Source organism: Plecotus auritus, assembly GCF_963455305.1.
Source record: "Plecotus auritus genome assembly, chromosome: 1".
NCBI classification, from domain to species: domain Eukaryota; kingdom Metazoa; phylum Chordata; class Mammalia; order Chiroptera; family Vespertilionidae; genus Plecotus; species Plecotus auritus.
The window spans coordinates 22,322,962-22,336,334 of NC_137770.1; the positions used below are offsets into that span (position 1 = coordinate 22,322,962).

Consider the following 13,373-nt stretch of genomic DNA (forward strand, 5'->3'; position numbering starts at 1 on the left):
GGAGGAAGGGGAAATAAAACAACAACAACTAAACTCTCATAATGTGAAGTGAAATAAAATCCTGAAAAAATTCAGGTGACTGTTAACACAGCTATAAATACTAGTATACCCACCAGTTCCTGGAACACTATAAAATAGTCAAACTTTGCTTTAGTATAGTCAGTAGATTTATTTATAGCCACATAACTCATCCTTCTGTTCATTTATTTAAGAAAGCCATCCTGTAAAAAGTAGATTTTGATTATATTTTCCATTTGGGGGCATAAAAAGGGAGCTTTATTCTTTTAAGCATCACTCCTATATGTACTAGTATTTGATTTTTTAAAAGACAGTGATGTCCCCATATAACTTTATAGTTTAGGGAATGCACATATTGCTTCTGTTCCTTTAACTTACGCCTCTTATAGTTTGTCCTCCTTGTGGCTAAAATGGGGATATCAGGAGTTTGGATGTTGAAAAAAATCTCTTTTAGGAAATTTTCCAAATCACTAGAACTTCCCTTGCCCCCAACCAAGTGATTGCAGAAGCGGGGGGGGGGGGGGGGGGGGGGGGTGCGGTATCTGGGCAATACTGCCCAGCAAACCTCTCCCATTGTGTAGAAACTTCTGACCAGGTTAGGGAGGTAAATGGGTTTTATTTAAAATCTTTAAAAACTGCAAAGGAAATGTCTGAGGTAGGGTTTCACATCGGAAGTAACTTACAACTAATTTCTGAAGGCAAACAGGGAAATTGCAGTTACATTACTGGAGATTACCCCGTGGTCTGGAGGTTGGCTCTGCAACTGGGGTGGCGGGCGCTCCCCGCCCTGGTTCCTCAGCACCTCAGGCAGGGCTTGAGCCCACCCAGGAAGGCCTTTTCCCCTACGGTTTTCACCAAGGCAGGGAGGTTTTGTAGACATGAATAAGAAGTGCCCGTACACAAGTCTTGAAGATGCCGGAGTCAGGAAAAATGACAAACCGGAAAAAGAGCAAAACTAGAAACACCACAGATCCCAACATAGATCATCATTTTCTTCAGATGACGGTGTGTTTCCCTCTTCTTCGTCTTCTGAAAGCAAGACAGATTCAAGTACTGACAATTCTACCAATGGAAAATTTAAGAGAAAGAGATGACAGAAAAGGAATAAAAGGTGAAAAGAATGAAAGGACAAAAGATGAAACATCAAGAAAAAGAAAGAGAAGGAAACAACCACATGATATCACCATTCCAAGGTCTCATGAAATTACTGTTTAAGGAGTTTATTTTATGACAATTTTAGTTTGGGTTTACATTTTTACTGGTTTGTCAAGACCACAGCAGGTACACTGTCCAATATGTGTGTTTTTTTAAATATATTTTATTGATTTTTTACAGAGAGGAAGGGAAAGAGATAGAGAGCTAGAAACATCTATGGGAGAGAAATATCGATCAGCTGCCTCCTGCACACTCTCCACTGGGTATGTGCCCCCAACCAAGGTACATGCCCTTGACCAGAATCAAACCAGGGACCCTTGGATGCTCCATCCACTGAGCCAAACCAGTTAGGGCTGTCCAATATGTTAAAGAAAAAACCCTATCTAATAAAGAGGGAATATGCAGGGGAGGGCATTTGGGGGTGACCGGGCTGTCAGGGGAGGGCAGTTGGGGATGATCGGGCCAGCAGGAGAGCAGTTAGGCGTTGATCAGGCTGGCAGGGGAGTGGTTAGGGGGTGATCAGGCTGGCAGGCAGAGGCGGTTAGGGGCAATCAGGCAGGCAGGTGAGCAGTTGGGAGCCAGCAGTCCTGGATTGTGAAAGGGATTGGGCCTAAAAAGGCAGTTGGACATCCCCTGAGGGGTCCCAGATTGGAGAGGGTGCATGTTGGGCTGAGGGACACCCCCCAATGCACAAATTTTGTACACTGGGCCTCTAATTAAATCATAATTTTTTAGCCTTCTGCATAAAAGACATGCCTTCTAAATCTTTTGATAATTTCCATTGGCTATTCCTGTGAGGGAATATATATATTTGTGAAGAGCCCATTGCAATGGAAAGAGTATACTAACATGCTTGCCCTATTGTCTTCTACCTCCAAGTAGGAAATCTTGGTGGACTGGACATAAGTAACTGGAATTTCCTTAAATAAGACATGTATTTTTAAAAGCCTGGGACAAAAAATCAGAACTACTCTGCTTTCTCTACTCAAGACCAGGCCATTCCTGCTCAGGAGCTATCATGGACAAGAGAAAGAGAGTTAGGTATTCAGAAGATAGCTAAGAGTATTAGACAAACTGAGATACAGAGACAAAGAATGACCTGTTTAATATCACATAATACTTCAATGTCAGAATAAGTTGGAATATTTCTCTAGAACAGGTGTGGGGAATGTCTGGCCCATGGACCATGTAAGGCCTACAAAATCATTTGGTTTGGCCCTGCCAAGGCATTAGGGGTGAGTAAATGAAATGTTTGGCCAAATATAGCAGGCTAATTTTTAAGTTGGTAATTTTGTATGACCTGAGAATGATTTATAAATATCCAAATGGCCCTTGGCAGAAAAAAGGTTTCCTACCCCATCTCTAGAATATTACTCTAGAGTGAGGAATGCATGATTCTTATGGCAACATCAATATAAAATAAGATTATAAGAAAAATAATAATTCTGTAAGTAGATAATCTGCCTTGAGAGAGGATTAATAGATACATTAGGGGTGAATCAGGAACCCAATAATGTGAGATAACAGAACAATCTGAAAGAAATTGCCAAAATAAATATGGTTGAAATGATTAAATGAATTACAGAAACCACAAAGGGGGATGAGTATTGTAGTGAGGAGCAGAAAAAAAGAAAATACTAAAATCTTTTGAAAGTGCAACACAGTGAATGAAATATTTTTTAAAAGTCAGTGAATGGATTATGTAGATGTAGCTAAAGAAACACTTAATGAACTGGAAGACAAAACTGAGGGAAGTTCCTAAAATATAGCACAGAGAGAAAGAGATTTAGGAAATATAAGAAAAATTAAATTCATGAAAGATCAAATGAAAACTCCAACAACCTACTATTAGAAATTTTAGAAGAGAATAGAGAAAACAAGGAAAAGAGCAACATTCTAAAAGATAATAGTTGAGGATTTTTTCATATTTAAATGATGTAAATCCTTATATTTAAGGATCCTAAGCAAGAAAAACAAAAAACAAAAAATCATCACCTTGATTCATCAAAATGAAACAAAAAATCATCAACTTAAATAAAAATGTTAAAATCAACAAATTACTTTGTAAGTAGAGCTCACAAAATAATAAATATAATAGCCTTAGAGTAAAAAAGAAAAATCAATCTCAATTTATTTATCTGGGCAAATCATTTAAGAGTAGAGGAAAGACATTTTCAGATAAAGAAATTTTGAGGAAAAGTTTACCACTCAAATTATCACTGGCATAACAACTAAAGGATATATTTCAGTGTGGAGAAAGTAACCCCAGAAGAAAGGAGTAGCATTCAAGAAGCAATAGTGAGTAAAAGGAACTAGTATGACATGGGTAAATCTAAGTAAGCATACTGTCGCTACTACCAGTGCCTTCACCACTACCAACTTGTTTGTGGTGGCTTTATAACAAGAATAATATCTCACACCTGTCAGAATGACTATCATCAACAAATCAACAAATCAACAAATGACAAGTGCTGGGGAGGATGCAGAGGAAAAGGAACCCTCATGCTCCGCTTGTGGGAATGCAGACCAGTGCAACCACTGTGGAGAACAGTATGGAGTTTCCGCAAAAAACTAAAAATGGAACTCCCATTTGACCCAGTAATCCCACTTCTAGGAATATATCCCAAGAAACTAGAAACACCAATCAGAACGTATATATGCACCCCTATGTTCATAGCAGCACAATTTATAATAGCTAAGATTTGGAAACAGCCTAAATGCCCATCAGCAGATGACTGGATTAAAAAACTGAGGTACCTTCTGAGTGCTGGCACCTTAGCAGGCGGTGGCAGCCTAAGATCCAGGGCAGCCCGGTCCCTCCTGGTCTCTCCTTCCTTCCCAGTGATCAGCATGAAAGCCTTCAGTCCAGTGAGGTCCGTTAGGAAAAACAGCCTTTCAGACCACAGCCTGTGCATCTCCCGCAGCAAAACCCCAGTGGACGACCTGATGAGCCTGCTGTACAATATGAACGACTGCTATTGCAAGCTCAAGGAGCTGGTGCCCAGCATCCACCAGAACAAGAAAATGAGCAAGATGGAAATCCTGCAGCACATCATCGACTACATCTTGGACTAAAGATCACCCTGGACTCGCACCCCACCATTGTCAGTGGCCCAGGCAGAGCCAGGCATCCTGGACGCCGCTGACCACCCTGAACACGAACATCAGCATCCTGTCCCTGCAGGCTTCTGAATTCCCTTCTGAGTTCATGTCAAATGGCAGCAAAGCTCTCTGTGGCTGAGTATGGTGGCCAGGACTTTTTTTCTTTACTTTGCACAACAAATCCGCAGGAACTTATTTTTCAGAAGGATCAGCCCTCTGCACCAGAGTGTGTTTCTGGCCTGGACTATGAGAGTAATTATTTATGAAAAAGACTTTTCAATGCCCTTTCTGAAGTTGGAAGGTTTCTTTATATACTCTCCCCACCATGGGGAACAAACACTTTAAAATCACAAGGAGTTGCCCAATTTCAGCAGACTTTGCCTTTTTTTCAAAGGTGGAGTGTGAATATCAGAAGGATCCAGTATTCAGTACTTAAAATGAAGTCTTTTGGTCAGAAATTTACCTTTTTGACACAAGCCTACTGAATGCTGTGTATACATTTATATATATATATATAGTGAAACCTTATGAACTCTTTAACTAGTTTGCTTGTATAGCGGCAAAGATGTCTGTTTCTGCTGACAAAGTGTAAAGATGTACTCGTTCATGCTAAACTCTTTATAAAAGTTTTGTTGTACACTTAACCCTTTTATAGAAAAAAATAAATCAAGTTTGTTTATTGAATGGTGATTGCCTGCTTAATTTCGGGGACCAGTGCTATGATTTTTATTATGCTATGTTATAACTGAACCCAAATCACTATAAGTTCACGTTTATGTAGACTGTATAAAGATGATAATAAACTATGTCTGGAGTAAAACAAACACACACACACACACACACACACACACACAAAAAGCTATGGTACATCTACACAATGGAATACTGCGCTGCTATAAAAAGGAAGGAACTCCTGCCATTTTCAACAGCATGGTTGGACCTGGAGAGCATTATGCTAAGTGAAATAAGTCATTTGGAGAAAGATAAATATCACATGATCTCACTTATTGGTGGAATATAATGAACAACATAAACTAATGAACAAAACAGATCCAGAGACAGAGAAGCATTGATCAGACCATCAAACCTCAGAGAAAGGGTAGAGGAGGGTCTGGGGAGGGGGGAGATCAACCAAGGGACTTGTATGCATGCATATAAGTGTAACCAATGGACACAGACACTAGGGGGGTGAAGGCATGAGTAGGAGGGTGGGGGGGCATTGGGGGAATAAGGACACATATGTAATATCTTAATCAATAAAGAAAAATAAATAAATAAAAACAAAGCAAAAAAAGAATAATAACCAAAATTTTCTTAAGGCTTATAAACTAGGTGTTAGTTTTGTCCATATTCTACAACTGAGGGAAAGGAGCACATATTATGGCTTGCCCATATTCACATAGAGGCAGTATTTGAACCCAAATCACTTACCTACTGAATCTATGGTCTAAATCACCTTACTCTTCTGTTGCTAAATGCTATGCAAGTGAAGTGTGCAACCTCCAAGTCACACACTAAGAGGCTGATGCTGGTTTTCTGCTTGCTTTCTACTTTGCCTTTGTCCCTTTTCCAGAATGCAGATGTAGAGACCTGTGACCAAATTATTTTCTCTAATTCTTTTCTTTTTATTTTTAATAATAATGTTCATCACAAGCTACTCAAGACTCATGCCAAAATGCTGGCTCTAAAATGAAATAAAACAAATAACATACCCATGATTGTCTCAGAGTATTGGCTACTAGATGACCATTTATACATCCCTTGTCCTTTACCTCCCAGCAGGTACTTGAGCAATACTTACTGCAAACATTCTAAGTTTTCATATAAACAAGCTTCAGTTGTGGAGACTGAAAATAAATGAAGCCCAAAGCATTTGCATTAGATATTGACATGCATTACATGGTGCTTGGGCAATGAACAATTTAGAAATTAAATACAGTTTGTGTTCACTATCTGATAATGGGAAAGGCAACCTACGGTTACATTAAATTGGTGAATAATCCACAATACATCCCATATCCAGATAACATGCTGATGTTCATAAAATTGTTGATCTTAGGAAATATGAAAAAAATAGGTTAATTGCCTGTATTCCTGTCACAAATAACAGCCAAGCTCTCTTTATCTCGAAGTTGCTCCCTTTCCACTGTAGGTCAGACTGAGTCCCCAGAACATTGACATCATTCTTGTTATTGTTTTCTGAATAGAGATGTTCATTTCCTGAGAGTGCCAGTCTTTTGCTTTACATTGAAACTAAATGCTACCAATATGCTCTCTGACTTTTTATGCTCTCTCTGTGAAAATCCTGGAAACAATATTAAAAAAAAATGCCTTTGATATGAGCGATACCATCAGTTACAACAATAAGAGAGCTTACTATAAGCTATAAAAAAAAGAGAAAGAAGCCACAAAGCATGTATACATAATTTGAAGCCAAAGAGAATCAGAAGGCTTTTAAAAAGTTATACCAGAAGAAAGACCATATTTTTGTCCTGTTAAACCAAGTTTTAAACTAATGAAGAGAGAACTCTACTGTATATGATTTCCAATGATTTAACATGGTGAGGTTGATAAATGTAATGTCATCCTATATTAGAAATGGAAATATCTGGATTTTAATTCTTGGCTCTGTCATTAATTGTCAGACATTAGGCAACTCACTTAACCATAGACTATCTCATATAGATTCTCAGTGTCTTTTTTATTTTATTTAAATTTTTATAATAGAAGCTGAGACTAACAAGCTGTACAACTTTGGAATAATAATACCTGCTGGCAAGTTTGTACATACTGCTTATTTTCCCTGCTGTACTTCTCTCCTACCGGGCTTGGCCAACCACCCACCTGTTAATTTCAAGCAAATGAATGTAGATAACAAGGTATTTCCTGTGGATTCCTGGGATTCAAGAAGAGAATTCACAAGGGAGGGCTGGTGGGAGAGAGATGGGAGGCAGCAGTCTTCAGCAGCATATATCTTAGCCCAATTCAAGCAGAGAGTGAGCCATTTCATCCAAGGGAGGGCATGAGGGGGGAGTAAAATATCCCAGAGGGAGTCACCCTGCTTGATAGATGTAATTTCCTAAAATGTATACCTTGTTGGTGTTCAGAAGATGATCAGAGAAAGGTCAGTGCATCAAACAAGAGAGAGAAGGACAAAAGGACAGTGAGTTACTGGCCAGCGCTGCCTATTCTAGGAGGGTCTGTAATACCACTAGAACAGGCTTGACTCATTACTGAGTAAATTAAACAGCCACAAAGGCCAACCTTTAGGAATAACACCATCCAGCAAATTTTTGAATCATCTTCTCCTTGACCATCTCTCATACTTAGCTCCTGCTGAGACAAGGGGAATTTGGGGTGGTGTGGGATGCTGGTTGCTTTAGGAGTTACTCAGCGAATGGCGGTTACTAAAAGTGGCCCTGGGGGAGCAATGATACATTTAAACAACTACAAGAAACTCTTGGCCTTTTCTCCTCAGCCTCCGCTCTCCCACTGCAGTTAAAGGAACATTGGGAATAGCAGAAATAGCAACCCCAAAATGCCCCCACCCCCACCCACCAGATGCAGAAGAGACTCTGGGTAGCTTGACTTACGTCATAGGAAGATGATTATATGCATGGCTCAAAGGAAAACCAAAACTAAAACTATTTATAGATTATTATAATTATGTCTATCCTAATTCATTCCCTCCCCCCATACGTACAACACCTGACCAGGATTCTTGATGACCAGTTCCAAACAAAGTTATTTTATCTTTACAACATTAAGTTTGTTTTAAGTTATTTTTTTTTCTTTTACTACAAAACAACAACAACAACAACAAAAAAAAAACATAAAAAAAAACCTTCTGTGAAAGTGTCCTCTTTAATAAAAACAGTAGCAGATAGATTTTGGTAAGCAATTATAAATCACCATTTTTTAAAAACAGCATATTTTATTCTGATTTTTGATAGGCTTATTTGTGTATGTTTTTGACGTGGAGGGTCAATAAAAGATGTTTTTATTCATCTAGTTGTTAACTATTACTCTCTGCAATGGTTCAGCAGTTTGGGTTTGTTATGGACTGAATTGTGTTCCCAAAAATTCATATGCTGAAGTCCTAACCCCCACGGTTTGAAGAAAGGGCCCTTAAAGAGATAGCCCTAGTCGGTTTGGCTCAGTGGATAGAGCATTGGCCTGTGGACTGAAGGGTCCCTGGTTCGATTCCGGTCAAGGGCACATGCCTGGGATGCAGTTTTCACCCCCAGTAGGGGGCATGCAGGAGGCAGCTGATTAATGATCCTCTCTCATCATTGATGTTTCTATCTTCCTCTACCTTCCTCTTGGAAATAAATAAAAATAAATATAAAAAAGAGATAGTTAATATTGAATGAGGTCATAAAAGTGAGGGCCCTAATCCAATAGGACTGGTGTCCTTATAAGAAGAGGAAGAAACACTAGGAGTGTGTAGTCACAATGAAAAAAGCCATCCAAAGGCACAGAGAGAAGGTGACCATAGGCAAACCAAGGAGAGAGGCTTTAGGAGAAATCCAATCCCTGACACCTTGATCTTGGTCTTTCAGCTCCAAAGCTGTGAGAAAATCAAGTTCTCTTGTTTAAGCCATCCAATCTGTTGTATTTTGTTATGCAGCTTGAGCTGACTAATGTAGGGTTGTTGGTAAAAATAATAGTATTTGTAGAATTAGAGACATTCAGATCCATAAAGAACCTTAGAGTTTATTTGGATACAGAGTTCTTAACCTGGAGTTCAAGGAACTGCCATAATGATGGCCACCTCCTTGCATATCTTCTTATGTAGTGTACAATTTCTATGGTTTTATATTATAGCCCTAAAAATGCAAAATTACTTCCTGAAACTAAATTCAATTTAGTCTTCGTGTGCATTTTTTTTCTGGAAAGAAATATTTCTTCGAACTTTTAAAGAAGTTGATGATCTCCAAATGCTGAAGAACCACTGATTACTTCAAAACCCTCATTTTACAGATAAGGAAACTAAATTCTAGAGAGAGAAAGTGCTCAAAAATGCATAAAAACACTAGTAAAAATGAGATACAAATCCCCTGCCTCCTAATTTGATTGTTATCATGTTCCTGATTATATCTGGTTACTAGTGAAGAGTGCACAAACACACGCACACACGCACACCAACACACTTTACAACAATACCAAAACTTGTTTTCATAGGAATTTAGCATTTCACCTATTTCTCCTGAACTCAGCTAAGGTAAAGAGGTATCCTTCAACCTTTCAAAGTGTATCAAGGTATAGATAATACCCAAATTTTAACATGTTTATTTAGGTGATAAGGTTGGTAATTTTTTTTTTAATGTATGCTCATACTTGCACAGTATGTTATACAGATGTGATATTTTTATGAGTGACAACATAGGTTTCTATACATGTGGCAAATAAGATAATTCCATTAAAAAATGTTAAGGCTTAACATTATAACTTCCAAGTTGCTATCAATGCGAAGTCTTTGTGTTCTTCCACTTACCCATAGTCAAGAGACAATGAGTGACTGGAAATCCATTTCCCTAGTAGTCCATCTTTAAGAGTGGGGTCAAGCATATAAGCCAGAGACAATGCTGCACACACACACTCACATAGTAGTACACACACACACACACACACACACACACACACACACACACACCCTCCTCAGCAGTAGTCATACAGGCTGGTCCTAAAAGCCAATAGAGAAAGTGGAGGCTGAGAGCCCCTTTCACCTGGTTAGTCTCTGTGCTGATATTGACCCAGGAACCTCCCACTTCCTCCAGGCCTCCATGAATGTCAATAGTCATTTGCCTTATCCAAAATATAAAGCTCTCTCTGCTTTGAAGGGCTTCTTATACATGCAGCACTTTCAGTCAGCATGATTGCCTCCCTGTCTACATTTCTCCCCTCCCCTAATTCCTGAAACAAAAGTGGCCATTTCAACTTTTTAACTTATGCCTTTAAAATACTTATGCCTTTCAAAAGTGTTTGCAAAATTTTTTTCTTCTTTTCCTTCTCATTTTTACCCATGTCTCAGAATTCAGAGTACCTCCACCTTAGTATCCATATTGCAAGGGTTAATGTTGCATAAGGGAAAATTTGAGAATTGGGCCCTTCACTTGTCCTTTGTAGGGAAGCTGTGGGAAGGAGGGATCTGAGAAAGCAGAGCAGGTGGTCATTTCATGTAATACAGACTCAATGTTTCTTACAACGTGTGAACCAGCATGCCAGGTCTTCCCCATATCTTATAACCCTTCCCCCACCCCACCCCCATCCCGTGTTTTCCTGCTGCTGATGTTTGGGATACCTAAGGCATAATCTCAGCTCCAAAAACATGCTTCTCTCTTTTCTTCCACCTGATCAGCATCTGAAGTCACACAGACTGGGTGGCATTTGGACAAGAGAAGGGACAATAAGTAGGAAAAAGCGTCTTGATCACTAGTCCTTCACTGCCAGATTCTCAGATTCCCAGACCCTCACCTCAGTACCCTTCCCATCCTCACTCTTTCTACCCAACTACAGCTGCTGCTTGCCTGTGGGGCTTGGGTGTCTTTGGAGGCCAAGGAGAATATATGGTGCTGAAGAAAATCCATTCCAGAAGGTAAACTCATGACTTCCCATCTTCCTAACCTTCTCCTCTGTAGGCATGTCTTCATTCTCTGCCACCTCCCCTGTACCTCTCCACCTCCAGACTTTGATCTCACCATTGGACTATGCTTATCCGATCCCCTACCTATCTCAGGCCATTAAAATCCTCAGGCCTACTCAGAATGCTTTTCTCTTCTACAAAATGTTTTCTAATCTTCAAGTCAGAATAAATCCCTCCTTCCTGTGCTCTTGATGAATTTCTAGTATGAGGTTGAAAAGATCCTTTCTGTGAATGCTAAGCTGAATACACTCTTATCTCATCCTTCTACAGAAGGTCTTGAGAGTGCATCTCAATCAACTTTGCTTACTTTTCTGACACATAGAGGTTTGAGTGCTCCACAGAGACCTCCAGGCTTTTCTCCTTTATTAACCACCAAAGCCCCACTCCTTTGACTTCCATCCCTTCTCCCCTCAACTCCCCATCCCCGCTACTCCTCTTATTCCCCTCAAATGTATCTAACTATCCTCTTCACTCCATTTCAGAACAGCTAGTCTAGCACCTCACCATACCTTTTCCACCTGGAACCCCTTTCTTGTCTTTGAATCCTTTCTTAACCCCCACCTTGACCCTGATACAAGAACTGCCCGGAATGGAACCTTTGGAGCAGAAAGTGGTGGTCGGATATCCCAGATCTTGTGACCAAATGTTCAGTGGTAAGAAATGTGTTTGTGACATCCCAAACTAGAATTCCAAACTAGAATCACATCCCTTTAGAAAGTATTTCCTATGTGACCAGGTACTTGACTATAGCAGTTCTAAACTAGATTTTTGAGAATGTCCTGGGTTAATTGGTATTTGAGTTCTGGAAATAGAATACATTCTGTCTCTGGGAAAACATAATGTGAGCTCTGTGAATTCATAAAGTAACTTTTGAAATACAACCCTTTTGAAAACTGAGGCCTGCCTGCTCTTCTGTTAACGCTGTGGGTGGCACGTGGGTGGTGGTATGACTATGATATCTGGCTTTCTATTTTTGTAATGTGGCAAGGATGCTGAGGAATTCAGCCCCCAAACTGAGAAAGGCAGAATAGCACCCGATACTTAATCATGCAGAGGCAATATACACCTATGTTGTGGGTTGCTGTGGGAGTAAGGGTGAGGGACTTGTCAAAAGTACTCCCCAATACAGGCCTCTCTGTCTTCTGGCTTAGCCTAGTTCTGTTGGCCTTAAATGAAGACACATTTTCTTTTCTATTTGATTTTTATTATTAGTTACTTTATTTTTACTGCTCTATTTAGACATATCATCTTTCCTACCTGTTAGGATCCTAAGACTTACCTGTCTTTTATTTTTCATTCTAACAACGTTACTAAATTTTGCCTAGACCCTTGTAAAATAGGATATACTTATATATGAATCACTTTTAAACATATAGTATATTATAGGTTGATATGTGGGATATAAAACTAAAACTCATAGACACAGACAACAGTATGGTGGTTACCAGAGGGAAGGTGGTTAGGGATACTAAAGGGGGCCAAATATATGGTGATGGAAGATAGTTTGACTTTGGGAGATGGGCACACGATGAGATATACAGATCATGTATCATAGAAATATACATTTGAAACCTATATGATCTTATTAACCAATGTCACCCCAATAAATTTAATAAAAAATAACAAACATATAGTATATGTATATTTGTTTATGCTAAACATGACTGGTATCTCTTTAAGATAATAATAGGGTAGATATATGTTTTTACATATCAAAAATATTAGAAAAATATAAAACAAAATAATACATTTGTAAGTCTTGAGAAAATTTCAGGGCAACCCATAACCCATGACATTCCAAAGTTCAAATTCATCAACAGTTGCCTTTGGTATAGTTGACTGAGTGGTATTGTGCACCCCATGACAACTAAAGAGAAAGGTGGGGAGGAGGAATAGAAGAAATAAAATGGACTTTCTTACCAAGTTCTTGCCTTTCCTGTAACATATTAAAGATATCTAAGCACTCCATCCAGAAGACCCCAGAATACCAATCTTGGGCTCAGTTTTCATTCAATATTATGACTCCAAGTGGAAGAAGGAAAACTGGGTATAAATATATATGGGGGAAAAACTGAAGCACTACTCATGCCAGCACCATAGTGATATTCTCTACAGGGAAGGGTCTTAGAAAAACACCAGAGAAGCTACATTTGCTGACAACAGAACTAGTTCTTCATTGGAAAGACAGTTTTCTATATGAGACCAGGTGAATCAGAAAGTAGGAACAACATTTGGAAGTAGAACTTCCGACCAACACCCCCTCTCCTGTGGCTGTAAAAAGCAGATAAGGAAGTGCACTTCTTTTGACTAGCTTATTTCACTTCCACACAGACACATGGTGTTCCTTATTTAACATCATAAACAAAAGCTCCTAGTTTCTCCTGCCCCACTAAGGGACTAACTAAAGATAGGATATGGGACCATTTTATAAGTAGCCACACAGTGACTACAC

General features: G+C 39.2%; 1 protein-coding gene and 1 pseudogene across 19 annotated transcripts in view; one reads left to right on the forward strand and one right to left on the reverse strand.

Moving 5' to 3' along the window:
* Positions 1-13,373, reverse strand: part of NRXN3 (neurexin 3) — a 1,534,305-nt gene that overhangs the window by 525,314 nt on the left and 995,618 nt on the right. The window lies entirely within an intron of this gene.
* Positions 4,024-4,414, forward strand: LOC308253448 (DNA-binding protein inhibitor ID-2-like; annotated as a pseudogene). Its single transcript has one exon. The product of its transcript is annotated as a DNA-binding protein inhibitor ID-2-like (transcript).